The 24519-nt window shown below is 34.0% G+C and overlaps 1 protein-coding gene and 1 long non-coding RNA gene across 5 annotated transcripts in view; one reads left to right on the top strand and one right to left on the bottom strand.

Moving 5' to 3' along the window:
- LOC136842599 (peptidyl-prolyl cis-trans isomerase-like 3) overlaps nt 1-24519 on the top strand; it is a 341106-nt gene that overhangs the window by 128919 nt on the left and 187668 nt on the right. The window lies entirely within an intron of this gene.
- The window catches only part of LOC136842600 (uncharacterized), a 163546-nt gene that overhangs the window by 71105 nt on the left and 67922 nt on the right, over nt 1-24519 (bottom strand). The window lies entirely within an intron of this gene.

The following is a 24519-nucleotide window of genomic DNA, read 5'->3' as shown; positions in this document are numbered from 1 at the left end:
GCTGATGCAATTCCATACAATTCTGCTGTAAATACAGAAGCATTATTAGGAAGAGAGAACTGATAAGTTTTGTCTTGGGACACTATCCTACTCCGTGTTCTGATTTAGATCCATCTGTATATATTGCGTAATGTGGACCTTTTAGGTTTATATGCTCTATTGTATGCTGTCTATGGTGTTCTGTTGTATATGAGTTACTTTTTGATAAATACTTGAGGTGTGTGCAAATTCTTATTTTATTCATTGTCCAGGGAGGAGGTGATTTTACTATTACAGGCACTTGTATATTTATATCCAGCGACTCAAACAATCTTCTAGCTCTAATTGGGAAAGGTGGTGGATGGTTGTTTATAAATACATCTCTTAATTCAAATAATTTTTTGGTTGGAGAATCACTAGTTTGAATTCTTAAAGCACTTTTCATTGTTACTTGCTCTCTATGGAGAGACAAAGGCAGTTCACCACATTCAACTTGTAACGATGATTTTGGTGATGATCTAAAGGCTCCTGAGCATATTCTATGGCCTTCATTGTGAACAGGATCTAACATTTTCAGAACTGCGTCAGATGCCGAGCCATATACTTCGCTTCCATAATCAATGATGGACAGAACTGTTGCCTTATACAGCACAGTAAGGGTATGTCTATCGGCTCTCCAAGTAGTGTTCGATAGTTTTCTAATTAGATTTAATGCTCTTTTACTTTTAGATTTTACATATGTAATGTGGGCTCTCCAGTTCATGTGGGTATCAAATACTAATCATAAAAATTTTGCTGTTTGGCCAATTGGTATACTATGGTTTCTGATTTTTAAATCTATTTCTTCACCTTTTTTCCACTTTTTATTTTTATAAAACATGATTGCTTGAGTTTTATCTATGGAAAATTTAAAGCCTACAGATGAGGCCCATTCATCTATTTTTACTATGCTTTTATTAACGATTCGTTCTGCATGTTTTATTCGGGATGCTGAATAATATATGGCAAAATCATCCATGTACAGGTTACTTTTAATGCCAATGGGTAGATTTATTGATGTCATTAATTGCTAAAGTTAACAGTGTGCCACTAAGGATGCTTCCCTGTGGAACACCATTTTCAAGAGGAAATGTTCCAGACAGAACATCATCAATTCTCACCTGAAAACTGCGATTTGTCAAAAAGTTTTGTATAAACCTAGGTAAATGTCCACAGATGTTGTTTTGTAAAGTTTTTAATATAGCATGAAGTATCATATGCTTTTTCAATGTCAAAAAAGACAGCTACAGTAATTTGTTTTCGTTCAAAACCTCTACGTATATGGTCTTCTAAGTTACAGAGAGAATCCCATGTGGATCTGTTACACTGTGACCCAAACTGAGTGGGAGTTAAAATTTTTATTTTCTTGAATGTGCCATGTTAGTCGAGCATTTACCATTTTCTCTAACAATTTGCATAAGCAGCTTGTTAAAGAAATTGGTCTGTAATTATTTACGTTACTGGGATCTTTTCCAGGTTTGGGGATAGGAATTATTATAGCTTTACGCCATTCATCTGGAAATAAATTTCAAAGCCATAAATGATTATAAAACTCTAATAAGTATGACTTTGCCAAAGGTGCTAAGGGAAGGAAGACGACAGACAAGAACAGAGAAAAGCAGAAGAATAGAGCTTCAGTGGAGTAAGGTCGTAGCCTCACCAGTTGTGGGTTGAGAAGCAGCAAGGCTCATGCTTTGATTCATACTTCAATTCACTTATTTTTGTAAATGTAATATCTCTTTTAATTAGTGTGTTAATGAAGTAAGAAAGCTGCACTGTGTCTTTCTAAAACCTCCTGAGGCTCAAACGCTACTATAACAACAAAGAAACGATAAAGCATATACAAATTCTTGACATGGGCAACAAATAAAAGGCGTAATAGAAGGTGGTAAAGAAACTTTACAAAAAGAAATGCATATTATTAGAGAGATATGATACATATTTCCTCCACGAAATGATTCTTCCTTGAATTACGTCCTTTTTAAATTTCTCAGATATTTTGTTGTATAGAGGTTTTACTGTATCAATTTCCAGTAATAATACAGTAATTTTCTGTAAAGTTACTTCTAATATTGGTAATGCTTTATTTATTTTACTGAACTTTCAACTCAAATGATCTAATTGTCTCCCTATTGTGTGTTTTATACTTTATTTATTAATTCTGTTAGGTTATTGGATGCCCATAGAACTTTCTGTTCTGTTGGATGGGGTTTTGAGTTTGGTATTGCTTTACCAGCAGCATTTTTAATGAAATCAACAAGAAATTTAGTAGTTTCATTATGGGCTTTTAAATATTCAAATGTTGGGATATTTGTTGTGTGCATTTCATATCGCTCCCTATCTGCTTTATAAATGTTATCGTGAAGGACATGTTTTGAAGGATTTTGTAATAAGGAAATTAATATTGGGAAACGATCACTGGTGTGCAAGTCATCAACTGTACAGTAAACCCCCCGTATTCGCGTTCTCACGGTTCGCGGACTCATACATTTGCGGGTTTCTCTGTGGAACATATCTAGCCATTTTTCATGAAAATTAAGCCCATTCATGTATTTTTCACTGAGAAATATTCACTAATTACTGTATTTTCATATAATTTTCATGAATAAATGCACTTTTTGTGATAAAACTATTAAAATACTCAGGTATAAGCATTTTTACAGGGTTTTTCTTGGTTTAAGCTATCAAAATGGGCAGTTCTAAGTGTTTTTAGAGGGGTTTTAAGCATTCGCGGATTTGACCTATTCGTGGGGGGGTGTGGGACGCATCCCCGCAAACACGGGGGGTCGACTGTATTCCAATCTAATCTGTCAACTATACTTGTTGTCCATAGATTTAAGTCTACTGAGGAAAATGTTCCATGTGTTTTTGAAAAATATGTACTAATTTCGTCATCATTTATACAGTACATGTCGTTTGAATCCAGGACCTCTTCTATTTAACTCCCTGCTCTATTCGAGTTTGTACAATTACCGTCCCATATCGGAATGTGAGGGTTAAAAACACCTACTATTAATGTGGGTTCTTTGGTATTTTTAAGTAAATCTTTAAGCTTATCAATGTCGTAATTTTTATTAGGTTGGATGTATATAAATTATAAATTACATAATTATCGTTTTTCATTTGTATTCTAATACTCAATATTTGCAGGTCAGTAAAGTTTACAGGTACTTTGTCATAACATACTTTGTTATGTACATAATAGCAGTACAGTACCTAAATTTCTTTCTTCTTCTCTTGGTGTTGATTTTACGAATGTTATGCGGGCTTTCCAGTTCAAGTGAGTATCAAACACTGATCCCCAAAATTTTGCTGTCTGGCTAACTGGTATACTTTGGTTGCTGCTTTTTAAATCTATTCAAGCTTTTTTCTACTTTTTATTTTTATAAAACGTAAAAGTTATATTTCAACCTAAAAACATTTCATATGAAAAAAAAACAACCTTGCCCCCATACAAATAAATTATTCAAGTTTTTTCCACTTTTTATTTTTATAAAACGTAAAAGTTATATTTCAACCTAAAAAATTTCATATGAAAAAAAAAAACAACCTTGCCCCATATAAATAAATTATCTAGAAATTCATTTACGCTAACTAAAAGCAAAAAAAGCGATCTGAACTAGGTTAAATATGGCAAAACAAACTTACCGCGTAATCAATTTCCAAACCAAAACTATGATCGCAATTTATAATACAAAAGCAATATAAGAATATATACAATGTTATTGGATACAGTGAATTACGGCATAACATTTTAAAAGATCTATGAAAAAGATGCATATTCATTATGTTGATGTTTATATACTATGATATGTGAATATAGAATACAGTAAAATGTAGGCTAGGCTACCATATATGTATACAATATATCATAGTGTAGGCTAAGCTAATTCTTGTCTGTTATTCAATTTCTCTTTGTGAATTATCATAAGTCACTTTGCATGAACCTCCAGAATTAGCTGATATTAACATTTACTATGCCGTGTATGTACAGAGTAAACTTTATAGTGTAGGCTAGGCTACCATATTTGTATACATGGTACTGAATACCCTAGCTAGTGTGGGCTAGGCTCTATTCGAGATACATTTTTTCCAACAAATGATGCATGTTTTGGAACCTAACCAGATCGTAAGTAGGATAATACCTGTATAAGCATTTTTAGTTTGTTTTTGTGTGTCTGAACTATCAAAATAGGCAGTTCTAAGCAATTTTAGAAGACTTCTAAGTATTCGGGGGTTTCAGCTATTCGTGGGGGATGTGTGTGAGGTACACATTCCCCGCAAATATGGGGAGTTTATTGTATCATATGGCTTTTCAATGTCAAAAAAGACAGCTACAGCAATTTGTTTTCGTTCAAATCCTCTTCATGTGTGGTCTTCTAAGTTAGATGGAGAATCCAGTGTAGATCTGTTGCACAGTGACCCAAATTGAGTGCGAGTCAAAATTTTATTTTCTCAAATGTGACATGTTAATCGAGCATTTACCATTTTTTCTAGTAATTTGCATAAACAACTTAAAGAAATTGGTCTGTAATTCTTTACATTACTGGGATCCTTTCCAGGTTTGGGGATAGGAATAATTATGGCTTTATGCCATTCATCAGAAAATAAATTTTGAAACTATAAGTGATCACAGTATAAAACTACTAAGTATGACTCTGCCAACGGTGCTAAGTGGCCGATCATTTCAAAACAAATGCTGTCACCTACAGCAGCAGATTTATGGTGTTCAAGAGAGCAAATTCCAACTCTTCCATACTGAATTTCTTATTTTAATATATATATATATATATATATATATATATATATATATATATATATATATATATATATATATATATATAAGATTTATATATATATATATATTTCTTATAAATATTATATATATATGTTCAAGATATATATATATATATATATATATATATATAAATTATAACTATATTCCATACTATAATTTCTTATATATATATATAAATATATATATATATATATATATATATATATATATATATATATATATATATATATATATATATATATATATATATATATATATATATATATATATATATATATATATATATATATATATATATATATATATATATATATATATATATATATATATATATATATATATATATATATATATATATATATATATATATATATATATATATAATATATATATATATATATATATATATATATATATATATATATATATATATATATATATATATATATATATATATATATATATATATATATATATATATATATATATATATATATATTATATACATATATATATATATATATATATATATATACAGGCAGTCCCGGTTTACGATTTCCGGCTTTCACGATTTCGAGGTTACGACGCTTTTCAAATATATTCATCAGAAATTATTTCCCGACTTACGACGCATGTTCGGGGTTACGGACGCGTCGTACTCCGATCCGACGGAAGAAATCTGGCCCCAAAACGGCAGAATAATCATAATTTGAAGGTTTTTTTGATGTAAAACTCAATAATAATGCAGTTTACGTCGTTTTCAATGCACCCAGAGCATTAAAAGTAAGGTTTTCTTATGATTTTTGACGATTTTCGACGATTTTCCGGTTTACGACAATTTTCGGGTTACGACGCGGCGCAAGAACGGAACCCCGTCAGTAAACCGGGGACCGCTGTATATATTATAATATATATATATATATATATATATATATATATATATATATATATATATATATATATATATATATATATATATATATATATATATATATATATACAGGTAGTTGTCGACTTTCATTTATGGCATTAGGTTCCGACAGAGCGGTGGAAGTCGATCTCGTCGTAAAAGTCGACCAACCACATATGTACATGTATTCTGTACCTACGTTATATTATCCATCATATTTCCTAAGTATGACTAGCCTACATATACATTTTATATTATCCAAAAATGTGCATGTATAGTACCTATTTTTACGTTTAGCATATGAAATCTTATCATGCTTGAACTCCTTGATTAATACTTACTTTTATTACTGTATTTAACATTTTTATTGTAGGCATTCAAACCATCTGTCTGGTCTGTTTACATTTCTTATTCGCCATTTGCATTGCCAATCGACTACACGTATGACGTATTATTTACTTTTGTTTATTTATAGGTTTGAATTAAAAACATATCGTATTTGACGGGCGTATAAGATGCACTTTTAAAAAAAAAAAAAAAAATGGCCTAAAAAATCCCCTAAGTCCCTATGTACATAATGTAGGCTCAAAATTTAAGAATTTTGGCCGAAATTATACATGAAACGTCACGTAGATGTTGTAGCCTAGCGTAAAAATTCGGTGTTATCCTAATAACCTATTAAAAACAAAGTTTATTATAATTATATTTATCATTATCACACTTACCATCACACCGCAATTACTACTGCTAGTATTATAATCAATATCTACGTTGTTATTATCGATATTTTCATTAAAATGTTAATATCATTATAAAAATGTCTCTACAGCGGATCGCCGCATTCCACATTTATAGATATAAACAGTATGCGTGTGCTGCCACCTATTGGTGCTTATCTCGAGAGCTTTACGGATAACAAGGCTTCGTTCAGTTGGTAGTTGGCAATTCCTGCTAACATTCTTTTTACGCATAACAACATGGCTTCGATCAATTGGTGGTTGACAATTCCTGCTACCATTCTCTTTAGGCATAATAACAAGGCTTCGTTGAGTTCATACTTACGTAAACTCGTGCTAGCATTCTCTTTTAAGAATAATAACATGGCTTTGTTCAGTTGCTCACGAGACTCAAGCCGTTACATAGGAAACATTTTTATTTATTGAATTTTACCCCTTGATTGCATACTTTTATAATATTTAATGGATATATATAACATATATTACCGTAGGTAACATCTTTATTAATGTTTTTGTTGATTCTGGCGGTAAGAAACGATGTTTACAAATGAATGTGTTGCGATCTATTGGTAAACCTATGAGGTAGCTTTCAGCAGCAGGCGAAACATGCGATCGTAGTAAATGGCTGATTGTATAATACATATTTTGATAAATATAAATATGGTAAATAACTTCTTTATGAATGTTTTTGTTGATTCTGTTGGTAAGAAACAATATGCACATGATAACCTAATACTACAGTTTTTACTTACCAAAATCATATTAGCATAGGCTAGGAAACTTTATTTTTTTCCTCAATGTCCTGCTGAAATTAAAAGTGCGTCCTATGCAGACATGCGTATTATAAGCCATCAAATACGGTAATATGTTATTACATTTATTTGCAAAAAATAGAAATAGAACATACATTACAAAAATATGAATCTTTTACCATTTTCAACGACACAAACACACAATGCTGCCGAAAGCTGAGCATCTCTCGGATATGAGCGCTGCGGTAGCGGGAAAAAGTATCGTCACGCTCGGCGTTTTTAGCAAAATATAAAATTAAATATTATTATATATTATTATATTGTCGTAGAAATATTTAAAAAACGGTCAGTCGTAAGTCGCATAGGTCGTAAATTAAGTACTGTATGTATATATACCTGTATGTATATATATATATATATATATATATATATATATATATATATATATATATATATATATATATATATATATATATATATATATATATATATATATATATATATATATATATATATATATATATATATATATATATATATATATATATATATATATATATATATATATATATTTTTTTTTTTTTTTTTCTCAAAATTAAGTATTATAGATTCTGCTTTATTCTTTATTTCTTTGAAATGTTTGTCCAAATTTTGGTCACTGCTTATTTTGGCAAAACTTTTCCCAAGTATGTTACTAATGTCGAAGGGATCTAAAATATTTTTGCCATTACCTAATATAGCTTGCCTGGGTGGTTTGTTCAATTTATTTTTCAGAATTTTTCCCATACTTTTTGAATGGATTTTTTGCTTATTATTTCTGATACATAGGACCTCCAAGATATGAGGCGTCTACAACGAAAACGTCGATTCACCACACTTGGGCAAAAATAGTTTTATTACATAAAAATGTAGTTCGATACCTAAATTTTCATGTCCAAGTCTGCTTTTGCTAATTTTCCAACTCTAAATAGTCTTTTTGGCCTCAAACATAAGAGTGAAATTCCCATCCGTCTCGATTATTCTCCCTCACCTCCGCTGCGCGGGAGTCTGGGGGAATGTTTGGGGGGGAAGAGCGCAGATGGACCAATCACAGGCTTGCTAGCCTCTCCCAAAAGTCACGTGTAGTTGTTTATAGCTTCCCTTTACACAGTGTTACCACTTTGGTTGACAGCACAGTACTTAATTAAGCATTACTTCCATTGCTCTCAAGTATTTTTCGCACAACTTTTATAGAATATTCCATAATTTGGTACTTATTGCCTTATTTTCCTAATAATGATAATGATAATGTTTTTGTTATTACTTAATACAATGACAATTTTTAATGTCCAAAGGAAGAATGTGTCATGGTACAATGGTTACAGACCGTATCATTCGGGACGAAGGAAGCAAATAAGACGAACATAATGTTGTGCGATTTTCAGTCCATTTTACCAGATGGATAAGGGTGAATATCCTTTACACTACAAACCTGTTTCCCCCATCGAAAATGAAACAGGCCCGATTCTTAACCTCTGGTATGTTTCTAAATTTATCGTATTAATTTATTATTATAAAATGTCCGTCCCTTACTCTTCAGCAGCAGCTGAAAATTTTTCTGTACTTAACTTTTTTAAGATTAAATAGTGATCAAGACTACTGGCATTAATCATTGAATCATAATGGGAAATTAATTCAGGCAACCGTCAATATATGCAATAAAAAATGAAAATAATGAGCGATCCCTGTTTGGTTATCTTTTAGTAAGGATCAGGGTACTATCTACAAACCTATTATAGAAAGCTGACCATTCATTACTGCGTGATAATCCCTGACTTGTGTCACACGTATCTTCACGCTCTGTTCTTTTCCGTTTAAAATTCTTTTAACAAATGGCAGAAAGTATTCAAGACGACGTATTAGCACATAGTGGTGATGTAATTGGTGATGACCCAGGAGGGTCCCAGTGGTGTTGTGCCTCAGAGAGAGATACCAGAAGGGGACGAAGTGAATCTCGATCATGTGCTGGTATTTCAAAAAGAGGCCGAAAAAGAGAACGAAAAGTAGAATCTTGGGCTGCTAGTGTTTCAAAATGAAGAGAATCCTTGGCCAAGAATACATAAGCATGAAAACAAAGAAAGTGATGCCAGCCAGGGAAATAGGACAACCCTGTAAAGATGGGTGCTTTGAAAAGTTTGGAATGGGAAAAATCAAAGACATTTTCAAGGCATATTGGGACATCGGGGATTACGATAAACAAAATGAATATTTAAATTCGTGTTTCTCTCAAGTGCCCTTCAAGAGGAAGTACACGACCACAGCTACAAGTAAGAGGGAAGCAAAAATTGTGTACAGTGTAACACACACTGGTGTTGTTTTTGAAGTGTGTCGGGTTTGTTTTATGAACATTCATGGCATCAAAGAACGCAAATTGTCATGGATTTTAAATAAATGGAAAAAAGCTAAGATCCACACTGGGATTGTGCCAACTGATAAAAGGGGCAAGCGTGATCCTGCTAATAAATTAAAAGCGCAAGTTTTAGATTATGTACATGACTTTATAAAGTTATTGCCTGTGGTCTCAAGCCATTACACTCGGGCCAAGTCTCCTTTAAGGCAGTATTTGTCTTTTGGGGGTTCTGTTACTGGACTATTTGCTGAGTATCAGGAGTGGATGCACCAGAATGGTAATGATCAGCATACCGTAAAGGAACAAATGTTTTGGAAAATATTCTCAATATTTTATAATATTTCATTTGCTCCACCCAGAACTGATGAGTGTAATAAATGTGCACTGTTAAAAATAAAGAAGGAATCGGCACAGGAAGCAGATGACATGGATAAAGTAGCAGAGATTGTTGAAGAGATGACGAATCATGAAGACGCAAAGAAAGGTCTACAGCTTCTGAAAGAACCCCACGACCCGGATGTTCGTTACATTGCCATTGATCTCCAGCAACTGCAACCATGCCCAAAGATGCCTGTTAATAGGGCATATTATACAAGTAAGCTGTGGTTATTAAATTTTTGCATATTTGACATCACCAAAAACAAGGGTAACATGTTCCTGTGGGATGAAACAGTTGCAAAAAGGGGTCCAAATGAAGTCGGTAACTGCCTGCTTCGTTGGTTACAAATAGTGAGAGAGGAAGAAGGAGAAGACAGTATTAAGCAGCTGAGAATTTTTGCAGATAATTGTGCAGGACAAAATAAAAATATCTTCGTCCTGTTAATGCTGCAACAGATAGAGAAAAATTTACTTACGAGGGTGGAATTTATTTTCCTCGTAAGTGGGCATTCCTTCATGCCCTGTGACCGTGCCTTTGGTCAAATAGAACTGATGCTGCGGCGACAAGCGTACATCTGCAGTGTACCTCGATACCGCGAACTGATACGCACAGCATGCAAGTCAATATACAATGTATATGACATGACAAGAGAACATTTTGTGGATATTAAGGTGCTTGCTGATGTAGTCACGAATCGTTCTGCAGGGCTATTATCAAAAGCACGGCAATTTGTAATGAAATCCTCACACAAACAAGGCTTCTTCATGAAGAAAGACTTCGACCTTGTCGACCGACCTAACAATACCACCTACATCAACCTCCAGAAGGGCCGCCAGAGTCGTAAAGGACGAGGGCGTGGCGAGGGAATACAATTTGGGTTGGCATCAGTCGTGCTGCCATGCAAGTTTGATGGTGAAAGGATGCTCACCAGGAAAAAGGTGGAGAGCCTTGCAACCCTAGTCCCGATGATTCCAAGCACCGAACAGAGGAATGGTTCAATGATCTACTACAGCGGCAATACTCCTTGATGGCACTGCAGCAGCAGATTAATGTCGACTCAGGCGGCGACATTAACGAGGATGCTGACAGCCCTGACAACACTATCCTCCGTGATGAAGATGTCATGAGAACTCAATAGCTGTTCTGATTGCCATAATGTTGACGAACCGGAACGAAAAGGACCCCAAATTGCAATCACACAAGAAAAAGAATATATACTGCTAGTTGCAAAGAACGAATGTTAATAATATTTTTTGTTATTAAGTAAAATTACAGCAACCAGAACATGATCTAATTATGAGTACTTTCATGCATAAACACTAAATTTATACATTCAGCACCAGATTTACAGGGAAATTAATCATAAAACTATTATTATGAAAATGTGCATTATAATAATTGTTACTTTATATTTGCAAACTTTTCATGTATTTGTTCCATTGCTTTGCTGTGGTATTTTTAATTTATTTAACATTATTATTATTACTATTACAGTATTATCAATATTCCGGGAATGAGTAGTGCAATAGTGTAATGTGTACTGTATCATTACTGCTATTATAAATATTAACGTGCATGAATACAGCAATAGTGTAATGCGTACTGAATTAATACTATTATCAATATTTCATGCATGAGTACAGCAATTGTGTAATATGTACTATATTGAATTAAACATGTTGCATTGTATTTTGTGCTTAGTATTGATGACCTATAACACTTTTATCATTATTCTTTACGTCCGGAAGTATAGCAATGTATGTTTTTCCTTATTATCTGAAATAAGGCCTGAATTAAATTTTTAGTTCTTCCTTCCTATTATTTCAGCAGTCCTCTAAAGATTAAATACCACAATTACAATAATATATTATTTTCTACTTGATATTATGTAGAAAAATCGCTAGACATCATCAGGTTTGCATTCAGGCTGCGATAGTTTAAAACATAATTATTACTAAAACTGGGTAAAATAAGTACAAAATAATCATTAATACTTAATCATCAGGGAGAGCGGCGTGTTAAAGCTGTCTGGGAGAAAAACCACAAACAACGTAGTCAGCTGAAGCGTTAGCGACATTATGATCACGAGTAATTTATAAGCAAACACTGACCGCCACTGGTTTCATAATCGTTGCCTGATGCTTGGAACTTTGTAAGTTGGCTGGCATTCATCACACACCCTCAGTTTACTCTTGGATTTCAAGTTACTAATGTCATCGTCAGACAAAAGACCATGTGCATGTTGGTCAAGTGGCCAACGCTTTACAGACTCAGAAAATGAATGTGAATGTAGCACCTTGGAAAATGAGTTGGATTGTAACACCTTAGAACAGACCGTAATAGTATATGAATCTGATGAAATTTTTGATACTCAGGAAAATAATGAAAATGCCATACGAGATTTTGATGAAAATCGTGATTCCTGTAAGGAAAATTTTAGTGAAACAGACAGCACCTTTTATGTTAATCTACCCGAGGGCCAAAGATTCACAGATTCAGACGAGACATTTTATGAAGACATTGAAAACCCGGTAGTATCTGCATTAGATTATGAGCAAAATGACAATGCTGATAATAGTGATCGTGAAGATGTTTATTCCTACGATTTATTCAGTGATTACTCTAGTATTCACAATTCACAATTACAAACAAGTGGATCAGATGAAATTTTCTGTGAAGCCACGAAAAATCGAAATAATAGTGTATGTTCCGATGATGATAGTGAAGAGGACAGACAGAATTATCAAAATACAGGATCTGATCCTAGTGATAGCTACGCCGTGGTAACGCCATTTCCTTCCGTTGCAAATACAGACATTCTCGGTAGGTTTTTGGGGGAAGATTATTTTGGAGAAAATACAGAAAGCTATTTTGCTGACGATGAAATGGAACAGGCTGGTTCCGATTCATCTGAAGAAGAATAAAAATAAAATAAAATAAACCTAAGTTTCGGTAACAGCGACTACAGGCAAAAAGCACCAGTACACAACCAAACAGTAAATTTGGCAGCTGTAGGATAGCTGATAATCATAGAAATGGAATAATATTAGTTCTGAAGTTTGACAATATTAACTGTCAATAATGAAAAGACAATATTATTTTCACAATTAGGATCGAAAACCAAAATAATCGGGAAAAGCAAAATTTTGCAGGTGAGTATTTTTATTCTTATGTAACTCATATATTATTATTTTAGCATTATCTCACGGAACTCATTGCCACTTTCATTACTAGTTTTATATAGTAAGGAATGAAACCCGAATGTGTGTCTTTCTCGGCCGTTCGGTCCCAACTAACTCCGTTACTTTTTTTATTCATCTTCCCAGGTAAACAAACATCTGAGATAGGGTGGTCAGTCCAGTCCCGTTACTTTTTTTATGCATCTCCCGGGGTAAACCTTTACCTCTATCACAGAGTCTGTGTCGCATTTCACCCAGCCACAAAATAGTTTTAGTACTTTTGAAGTAAGTTAATGGTTATTAATCACATTTCATAATCATGCCCCGAATTATTTTATCTTTACAAACACAAAAAACATAAACAGTACCTATGATAAATTAATATTAACTATTATTGTTTAAAATGATAAAAACTTTGGTTGACATTAATTTTATGATACTTGAGTGTATAGAAAGATTTTCAATCACACCTAAGCATTGACTATAAAGTTTACACAAAATTAAAAATACAGTGAAGTGTTGAAGTTTGTGCGTGTATGTGTGTTCTTGTTGCCTATCATGGGATGAGTAAACTAAAAGAGTTACGACCGTAGAATAGGTCTGGTAACTCTGTTCAGCTGACAGCACATTACAAAAAATGGGTACCCAAACATCACATACTCAACTATTGCATTTTTTTTGTTTTTTTTTTTTTTGTTTTTAAGTAACTACCCTTATTAGGAAGCTTATTTTAATGTACAGACACTTTAATTTTTTAGTTTCCATAATAATAAGTAATTTGTAAGTGATTACAATCATATAGGCTGAGTTTTATGGAACATATTTAGTAAAAATAAGAAACCGGTAAACAGCATGAATCTAGTTTATTGCAAATATTCACTAGCTACTAATAAACTTATGCAGTTTGTTACATTTTCTTTGCAACAGTCATAAAGATGGTACTTGAAGCTTCAATTTGGTATAAAGAAGTTGTCTGTAAGTTGAAAATTAAAGTTTCTAGAGTAGAAAAAAAGAAAAAAATTTCAAACTAGTTTTCTGGCGTTTTTTGAATTGTGGCGAAACGATGTTTTCGTTGTAGACGCCTCATATTATTGTACCTTTTATGACTTCCTTTCTAAATTTGGCTGATATTTGATTGTATAAAGGTTTTAATGCATCTATTTCTAGTAATATAACTCATTTTTAATAGGTTTTCTTCTAGAAATGGTTTTGATTTACAGTATTTATTTTATTGAATCTTTTGTTTAGAGTATTCTTGCTAGAGTTTTTCTCGTACTAATTCAGATAGATCATCTGACCACCAGGGGACTTTATGTTTTTTATGATGGGGTTTAGAATGAGGAAAAGCTTTTTCTGCTGCCTTTTTAATGAAAAACACAAATACTAATTTCTCACTATGATTTTTCAAAAAATCATATGGCGGTACATTTCTGGTCTGTAAGTTAAAAATGTCCCAATCTGCTTTTTGCATGTTATAATGTGGGGAGTATGGTTTTGGTTCATCATTTAATAAGAATATTATTATGGGAAAATGATCACTCGAGTAAGAGTCATCACATGCATTCCAATCTAGTATGTCAACTATATTTGTTGAACAAAGGGTGACCTCTATTGAGGAAAATGTTCCATGGGTTTTGGAACAACATGTATTTACTTTGTTGTCAGTCAGACACAGAGATTATCTGTGTTCATTAAGTTTTCTATTTTTTTTTTTAATTTTATCTTGTTTAATATTGTTATAGTCCCATATATGATTACGTGCACTGAAATCTCCTACAATTAATGTGGGATTCTTAAATTCTTCTATCATTTGTTGTAAAATGTTTAAATCATATTTTTTATTGGGCTGGTTGTATAAGTTAATATCAAACATACTGTTTTCTATTTTCACTGTTATTGCTGAAATTTGTAATGCAGTGTAATCTATATCTACTTTGTCCTATATTATTTTATCATGGACACATATACTGCTGTTCCTAAATTATTTTCATTTTCCTTTGATGTTGTGGCTAGTACTGTAGATATTTACCTACATTTGCAACAAGTTTTCCTATGTATTGTATACATATAATCATTGGATCATACTCACTTATAAGTCGCTGAACTTCTCCTAAGTGCATTCTCGTTAATAATCGATTTATATATCACTGAATTATATAATGATTGAATAGTGTAATATGAGAGTGGTCAAATTACTCTAAATTATTTAAGCTGATATTTCCTTAAATTTTTTATAAGTTAATTTGTATTTTTGTAGGTCGATTTATTTTTTGTTGTATAGTAAACCCCCTGTATTCGCAGTCTCAGAATTCGCTGACACCTATTCGCGGATTTCTCTATGGAACTTAGATACACATTATTTGTGGAAAATTTGGGATTCGCGGTATTTTTCACCAAAGAATATTCACTAATTACTGTATTTCCATATAATTTTTAACTAAATGCACTTTTTGTGATAAAACTATTAAAATACTCGGGTAACCAGGTAGTGCTCGAGTTACGATAGTTAGCCTTACAATAATTCGATTTTGCAATGGGGTAAGCAATTAATACTGACACAAACAATATTTATAAAATATTTTTAAATTTCGCACAGGCACAGGCAGCAGTGTACAATCAGGCCGCGAGAGAGACCAAATTACAATACCAACTTCTTTTCCTACATCTCTTTATCCCATCTTCTGGTTAAAAAAGTAAAAGAGAATGATAAAAGTATTGTTAGTAACATTATGCTCTTGTGTAAATGCATACAGCCATAAACAACCGAACAAGAAACTGTTGTTTTGCTTACCACCTTTATCGGATAACAACAGCCGTTTCGCTTGTATTTCAACCACCGTACGGTAGCAAACAATTACCGTATTTATGTTGCAAATGACGTTAAGTAGAATAGGACTGATACATTTTTACATTATACCCTTATTCGCTAGGGATAAATGATTGGCAAGGAAATATACTGCTAAATTTAAGCGGCAAGTTGTAGCTAAAGCTGGGAAAACAATATTCAAGGTACTAATGACTATATATTAAATTGCATCAGCAACATGGATGAAACTCGATTTTAACCAAAATTGGAGTTATTTTAATCAAAACTACTGAGCATGAAAGAACACATATTGCTGCTGTTTTCACGCTGATAAAAGATAAATACATAAAGCTCATATTATGATGAAATCAAGTGAAAATAGAGAACGGAATCTTGATTTTTTTTTTAAGCAAAACAAACATGCCCCCAAATGGCCAACGTCATGTATTAGCAGAAAAAAAAAGCTCATTTCACAACGAGACGTATTTAACTTATGTTTCAACTTAAAAACACTTCATATAACAAAAAATAACCTCGAATAATGGAAAATAACCTTGCCCCATATAAACAGAGTATCTAGAGATTCATTTATGCTAACTAGAAGCAAGAAAAGAGCGCTGAACTGAGTTAAATATGGCGAAATAAACTTACCGCATACAGTAATTAATTTCCAAACCAAAACGTTGATCGCTATGATCGCAGTTTATAATACAAAAGCAATATAAGAATATATATACAATATTATTGGATACAGTGAAGTAAAGCATAACATTGTAAAAGATCCATGCAAAAGATGCATATTCGTTATGTTGATGCTTGTATAATAAGATATTAATATGTGAATATAGAGTACAGTATAATGTAGGCTATGCTACCATATATGCATATGATATACCATAGTGTAAGCTAAGCTAATTCTTCTTGTTATTCAATTTCTCTTTGTACTGAATTATCATAAGACAATCCGCATGAACCTCCAGAATTAGCTGATATTAATAATTACTATACCATATATGTATAGAGTATACTTTATAGTGTAGGCTAGGCTCCCATATACTGTATGTATACAAGGTACTGAATACCCTAGTGTAGGCTAGGCTATAATCGACATATGTATTTTCCAACAAACAATGGGTTTTTTAGAACCTAACCCCATCGTAAGTAGGATAATACCTGGTATAAGCATTTTTTGAGTTTTTTTTGTGTGCTTGAACTATCAAAACAGGCAGTTCTACATGTTTTTAAAGGGGTTCTAAGTATTCGTGAATTTCAGCTATTCACTGGGGGGTGTGGTATGTATCCCCCACAAATATGGGGGGTTTACTGTAGTTTGAATCTGACTTTCGTTAACTGTTATATTTTTACTATCTTGATTTAATTTCTCCATTTTGATGTTCTTTAGAAAATCTCTTCATACGATTTGATGTTTGTTTTTTCTTGATTCCTATTTCTCATGAAATTTCTTATGGTGTTGCTTAGGCTTTCTTTTGTTATAGTTTTATTTTTATGGCTACAGAGCATTAATTACAACCACAAGTATCTTTGTGTTCATTAGTTTGTTGTTCTTTCTTGGTTTTTCATGTGGGGCTTACAATTGGTGATAGGTGAATTTCTTTGCTTTCATTGTAGTTATCTGTACTTTTGTTTTCCATTTCAAATGAACTTATGACTGCTCCTAGAGGTACTGTTGTTACTATGGAAGACAGTGGAATGTTTGATTTAGTGTTCTGTTTCTGAACTTTAGCTTTTGGTGAGACTGGTGGGTTATTTATTTTTTTCAAGTTTGGTTTGGTGGAATTAAGCGGAGTCTTATCTAGTTGCTTCTTCCGAGTTGTGTTATCTGTTTTATCACCTTCACGTGATTTTAATTCTTCTTCGTCTTCCCCTATGTCATTAATCATTTCTATTTCCGGTAAAGAGGTAAATCGACTGTCCACCGTGATAATGTCATTGATATCTGAAATTTCTTTAGAAGAGTTCTTCTCATCTTGTATTTTTTGTAGAGGTATTTCTTTATTTCTGTTATCATTCATTTCAGTTCTGGTATCGTTTGATTTTGAAGTACGGTAAACCGCCTGTATTCGTGGGGGATGAGTAGCCCCCACGAATAGCTAAAACCCCCGAATGCTTAGAACCCTTCTAAAAACACTTAGAACTGCCTATTTTGATAGTTCAAACACACAAAAACAAACTAAAAATGCTTATACAGGTATTATCCTACTTACGATGGGGTTAGGTTCCAAAAAATGCATCATTTGTTGGAAAAAACGTATCTCAAATATAGCCTAGCCTACACTAGGGTACTCAGTACCATGTATACACATATGGTAGCCTAGCCTACACTATAAAGTATACTCTATACATACACGGCATAGTAATTATTAATATCAGCTAATTCTGGAGGTTCATGCAGAGTGACTTATGATAATTCAATACAAAGAGAAATTGAATTACAAACAAGAATTAGCTTAGCCTACACTATGGTATATTGTATACATATACCGTAGCATAGCCTACATTATGCTGTACTCTACTGTATATTCACATATCGTATTATACAAACATCAACATAACGAATATGCATCTTTTTCATAGATCTTTTAAAATGTAATGCCTTAATTCACTGTATCCAGTAATATTGTATATATTCTTATACTGTATTGCTTTTGTATTATAAACTGCGATCAATGTTTTGGTTTGGAAATCAATTATGTGGTAAGTTTATTTCGCTGTATTTAACTCAGTTCAGAGCACTTTTCTTCCTTCTAGTTAGTGTAAATGAATCTCCAAATAATTCATTTATATGGGGCAAGGTTATTTTTTGTTATATGTAGTGTTTTAAGTCAAAATATAGCTTAAATGCGTCTCGTTGTGAAATTAATTTAGCTATTTTTTTTGTTAATAGTTGAGGTTGGCTGTTTGGAGGCATTTGTTTTGTGTAAAGAAAATCAAGATTCCATTCGCTATTTTCACTTAATTTCATCATAATACGAGGTTTATGTATTTACTGTTTATCGGCATAAAAATAGCAGTACAGCAAACCCCCACATTCACGGGGGATGTGTACCACACCCCCCTACAAATAGCTAAAATCTGAGAATACTTAAGTCCCTCGTAAAAACACTCAGAACACAAAGTTTAAAAAAAAAAAAAAACACTAAAAATGCTTATACTTGAATATTTTAATAATTTTATCACAAAATGTGCATTTAGTCATGAAAATATAAAAATACAGTAATTAGTGAATATTTCTCAGTGAAAAATACCACAAACGGGCGAATTTGCCGCAAATAATGTGTATGTACGTTCAACAGAGAAATCCGTCAATAGGTGAGTCCGCGAATAGTGAGACCGCAGTCTCACTATTCACGGTTTTCTCTGTGGAACGTATCTACCCATTATTCGTGGAAAATTCGCCCATTTGTGGTACTTTTCACTGAGAAATATTCACTAATTACTGTACTGTATTTTCATATCACTTTTGTGACTAAATGCACTTTTTGTGATAAAACTATTAAAATACTCAGGTATAAGCATATTTAGAGGGTTTTTCTTGTGTTTAAACTACCAAAATGGGGAGTTCAAGTGTTTTTTTAGGGGTTTTGAGTATTGGCGAATTCTAGCTATTCGCGGATTTTAGCTATTGGTGGGGGGGTACGGTACGCATCCCACGCGAATATGGGGAGTTTACTGAGTAAACCCCCCAATTCGCGGTCTCACTATTCAAAGATTTTTCTGTGGAATGTATCTACCCATTATTTGCGGAGAATTCACCCATTTGCGGTATTTTTCACTGAGAAATATTCACTAATTACTGTATTTTCATAACTAAAATCACGAGCTGCAAAACGCACACCTGGGAAAATGTCTGCATTTAATGGTTGTATGGCCATATCTGCAACAGTTCTTGCAATGCATAGGTTTGGGAACATGAGGTCTCAGTTCCCTATTTAATCCCAATATTTTCATTTTTAAGGGCAAGGTTTGGCCACTGAACTTTATCTTTGCTATTTTGATTATTTTACTTTTGTCTTTCCTGCTTGGGACCTCATATATTTCACAGTCTTCAATATTGTTGCATCTTTTCTTTAATGAATTTAATAAAATTAATTTGTCTATAATTTCATCATCAAGATTTGGCACTACTGCTGGTGCCTGCACACTATTCATTGTATCATGTCTTGTAACATTTATATTTACGTTATCTATATTTTTAATGTTCTGGTAATTTTCAGATTGGTTTCTGGTTGTTGTTTCAACCAACCATTCCCTTTTTTTAATTTGTCTTATGCTCATCTCGTGATAGGCATCGATTCAGCATGTAATTTTCTCATTTCAATAACGATATGTCTTGGTCTACTGGCAAATTCAAAAACCTTGACCAGTTTGACTCTCCAAAGAGAGAATCAAAGTGAGTCAAGGCTGGGTCAGACAATATCTTCTTCTTTATGGTTTAATATATGGCAATTAAGGTTTTAATACCAGCTTAATTTTCATGAATTTGTTTTCTTTTGAACAGTCCACTGCCATCCTAGAAGTTGTAGGGAGGTTTGTAAGTTTCGCCATATAACGGTTTTTATAAATTTCGATTAGTTCCTCATTGAACGGGTAGGTACTGTTCTCAGCTAGCACTCTGCTGGGCCCGCATTCGAATCTCCGACTGGCCAATGAAGAATTAGAGTAATTTATTTCTGGTGACAGAAATTCATTTCTCGGTATAATGTGGTTCGGATTCCACAATAAGCTGTAGTCCCATTGCTAGGTAACCAATTGGTTCTTAGCCATGTAAAATAAATCTAATCCTTCAGGCCAGCCCTAGGAGAGCTGTTAATCAACTCAGTGGTCTGGTTAAACTAAGGTATACTAAACTCATCCAGGATGAGGTCCCTCTCACCAGGGAGGCCCAACTAGGGGCAGAGCAATACAGCAAACCCCCTGGATTCGCAGGCTCATGATTCGCGGACTCAGTGAATTGCGGGATTTTCTGTGGAACCTATCTAAAAATTATTCACGGGAAAACTCGCCCATTTGCGGGTTTTTTGTCAAGAAATATTCACTAATTAGTGTATTTCGATGTTATTTTCATGACTAAATAAATTTTTCATGATAAAATAATGATTTACTAATTTTCAAGTATTATTAAGATTAATAATAATAATAATAATAATAACAATAATAATACTGCAAGATTAAATAATATGTAACAAGATGAAATAACACGTAATGTTTCTCTCTCTCTTTCTCCCCTCCTATTTCAGTTCTCTCTCTCTCTCTCTTACTGAGATGAGAGAATATTTTTATGATAATAACTGATTTACCCTAATTATAAGTACTAATTTTTGAATATTAATAAGATATGATAATAATAATAATAATAATAATAATAATAATAATAATAATAATAATAATAATAATAATAATGAGTTTTGGAGATCATGGGGGAGGGTGAACCTGTCAAATATGTCAAGTAACCTGACAGCCAGGGTTGGGTGGTCAGCGTTGCCAACCACTACAAAGTATATACTGAAAAATCTCTCTCTCTCTGGCCAAAGGATAGAATGTGATAAATAAATAGATAACTAGATAAATAGATACTTAATTCATAGTGTTTTAAAAACATAAAGGTACTTCTTTGGAAGATAAAACACAAACATCTTTTGGTTGTCAGTCGCTTAAAGAGAAATGGATTAGAGATAAACTCACTCTCTCTCTTTTGCTTGTACTGGCTGAATATAAATTAATGGTAACTCTATCTTTCTGTTGGCTGGAAGGGTTAGAAGTATGTATGTATATATTTTTAAAGGTAGTAATGTTTAAGATGACTTTGTAATGATATTAATAAAAATATAATTTCAAAGGTTAATACAGTAATAAGATAATAATTTAGGGTATATTTGATGTAGGATGATTTTTTTAAGTATAAATTTGGTATCTGAACTTTCAAGATAGGCAGTTATGAGTGTTTTTAGAGGAGGGGGGGTGTTAACTATTCATGGATTTTAACTATTAGCGGGGGGGTCTGGTACGCATCCCCCACAAATACGGGGGATTTACTGTACTGCTACCCACAGTGGTAACTACCCTGGGATCCTCACCTGAATATACACCACACCCACAGTGACTGAAGGGTCATCAGTCCGTCGAGATCGGACCCAGCACTGAGGGCATGGTTTGACATAAATATTTCCCCTCGCTTGACCACGTCGGGTACTCTAGTTTTACAAGTGGAGCGGCATGCCGTCCAACTCCACCCTTCATCAAGCTAAAACAGCAGTGAATTCAGTAACCCAATACCATGCCAAGGTTGTAAGCAAAAGAGGAAGAAGGGAAGTGGAAAATTTACAGGAGGAGGAGGAGTAAAGGAGTTAAAGGTCCCAATGTTCAGTTGAATCCACAACAGAGAGAGGAGGCATAAAAGAGCATACTTCCCTGCAGTGGATCCCAAGCCCCTAACCTCATCGGGGTTGGGATCAGGGGGATGGGATTTCTAACATGGAGACTCATGGTAAAGGTTAGGATTCATCCTAGGAAGGAACACAGGAAATCTGCCAGACATAACAAGATTTGATGTTAAAAGAAGGCATTGTTTTACGGCAAATCTACACACTGACGAAACTGATCTAATCTACTGCTCCTTACTCATTACCACCTTGGCTGATGAGGACAAGAATTTAACAGGTCAAAAGCTTTCCAGGCAACGCATTTCCGCTTTTTCAGGTGCAAATGCTACTGGTGGGGATCACTGCAAATCAGTGGTAATTTGACATGAAAAGCAATCATGTGTCCCACATGGGTTGATGGACAGGCTCCTCTTGATTTGGTATCATTAGGCCAAGACTTGGTTCACCTGGACAGGCTCCGTGATTTGGTATCATTTGGCCAATGCTTGATTCACCTCCAAAATTGTAACCAATTGATTCCATAACCATTTTTGCAAGGAGGTTATTCGTCACCAGACACAGGACCTTGGCACTGCTAGACATCAGGTGAAGGCTTAGCTCCTAATGGACAATGCACCTGTGCATCCTAATACAGCCCAGTTCGTTGGTGAGAAGGTCATATAGCCTAAGGGTCATGTATCTGCCTATTTGCCACATAATATGACTGTACTTGTTCAGCCAATGTACCAAGGTGTTATTGTTGCAACAAAACAGCTATAAATGAGGATATTCCAGGAGGAGGTGATGATAGTATTGGAGGACGAGGAGGAGAAGGAACAAGGTTTGGATACAAGGAGGGAATGGACATTGGAGGATCTTCAAAAGTATTCGCTGAAGTCTGCCATCTACAACTTGCAGAGTCTTGGAGGGATGTTACCACAGAGACCATAAACCATGCCCAGAACTTTATGCTGAATGGACACGAGGGCATGATGGCCTTCTAGGGGTTCAATGTACGTGCCCAACTCACGACTGGAGCAACAACGTTGAGGAGGATAATGTACAGGAGTGGCTTGATGACATGGTGGTGACCTTGGCTGCCAGCTGCTGTAGTTGCTGGTGGTGATGAAGAAGCACCTGAAGACGATGGCAACAACGATGAGACTGTTTCAAAACCCCTGTGCACCCAAGCCAATCACCATCCACTTCTTCGGTAACGCATTCATTCAGCATAGAACAGCAGGCGAGCAGGTCTGCAGTCTTCATTGATATGTGGAGCTCCTTCAGCAAGAATCTGATGCGTCACTGCTCCACTTTAATAACCCTGACCTGGGCATCTCTATGCCTCTGCCAGCTACTTCACCACTTAATGTCACCTGGGAGTCACTGAAGGCAGAGGAAGATGATGATGATGATGCCAGTCTCAATGACACAGTCAATCTGGAGGTGGGGGAGGAGGTGGAAGAGGACCTGTAAACCTACTCACAGTAGGTGACAGAGAAGTTTGTACGTTTTTTTTGTGTAAGACGACCTTTAAAAGTGTTTGAGTAAAATGAAATAAAATTGTGTATAACCTGCCGTGTTGCATGTTGCATATAAGAAAAAAGGCATTTGCTTTTTTTTTTAAGTGCATTTACACAGCACAGGCAGTCCCCAGTTATTGGCGATCGGGTTTTACGGCACTTGTCAAGTGATACTAACGGAACTTTCAGCACCGATATGCGCCAATCTCCACTTTTTGGTGCTGATCGCCCGTTTTCGGCGCTGATATGTGCTGATCTCTGGTTATCAGCGCCGATTTCCGGTTATTGGCACTGATTTGTGCTGTTATCACCAATTTTCAGTTATTATCATGCCATCGGGAACAGAATCCCGCCAATAACCGGGGCCTGCCTGTAAATATTTTGTTACAAATACTGTATAGGAAAATAAGGTAGATAATTGCTTTTTGTATAGTTTTCAGTTTAAAGTGTGATGGTTGATGTTCACAAGCATATTAGTGTTTACGGTTATGTGGTATTGACAAGGTAGGGGGAGGAAGGGTAAAGAATAGCCATTTCACATCCATAAGGGTTGTTTTACTTGTGCTTATCCAGATGTTGCCCTTATCAAACAGGGCCTTGCTCTATTAATCCAGATAATCGAGAGATTACTGTATTTGAATACTATGA

The sequence above is a fragment of the Macrobrachium rosenbergii genome, chromosome 10 (assembly GCF_040412425.1).
Source record: "Macrobrachium rosenbergii isolate ZJJX-2024 chromosome 10, ASM4041242v1, whole genome shotgun sequence".
Taxonomy (NCBI): domain Eukaryota; kingdom Metazoa; phylum Arthropoda; class Malacostraca; order Decapoda; family Palaemonidae; genus Macrobrachium; species Macrobrachium rosenbergii.
Note: the sequence above shows the minus strand (reverse complement) of the source record. Positions and strands in the feature narration are given on the sequence as shown.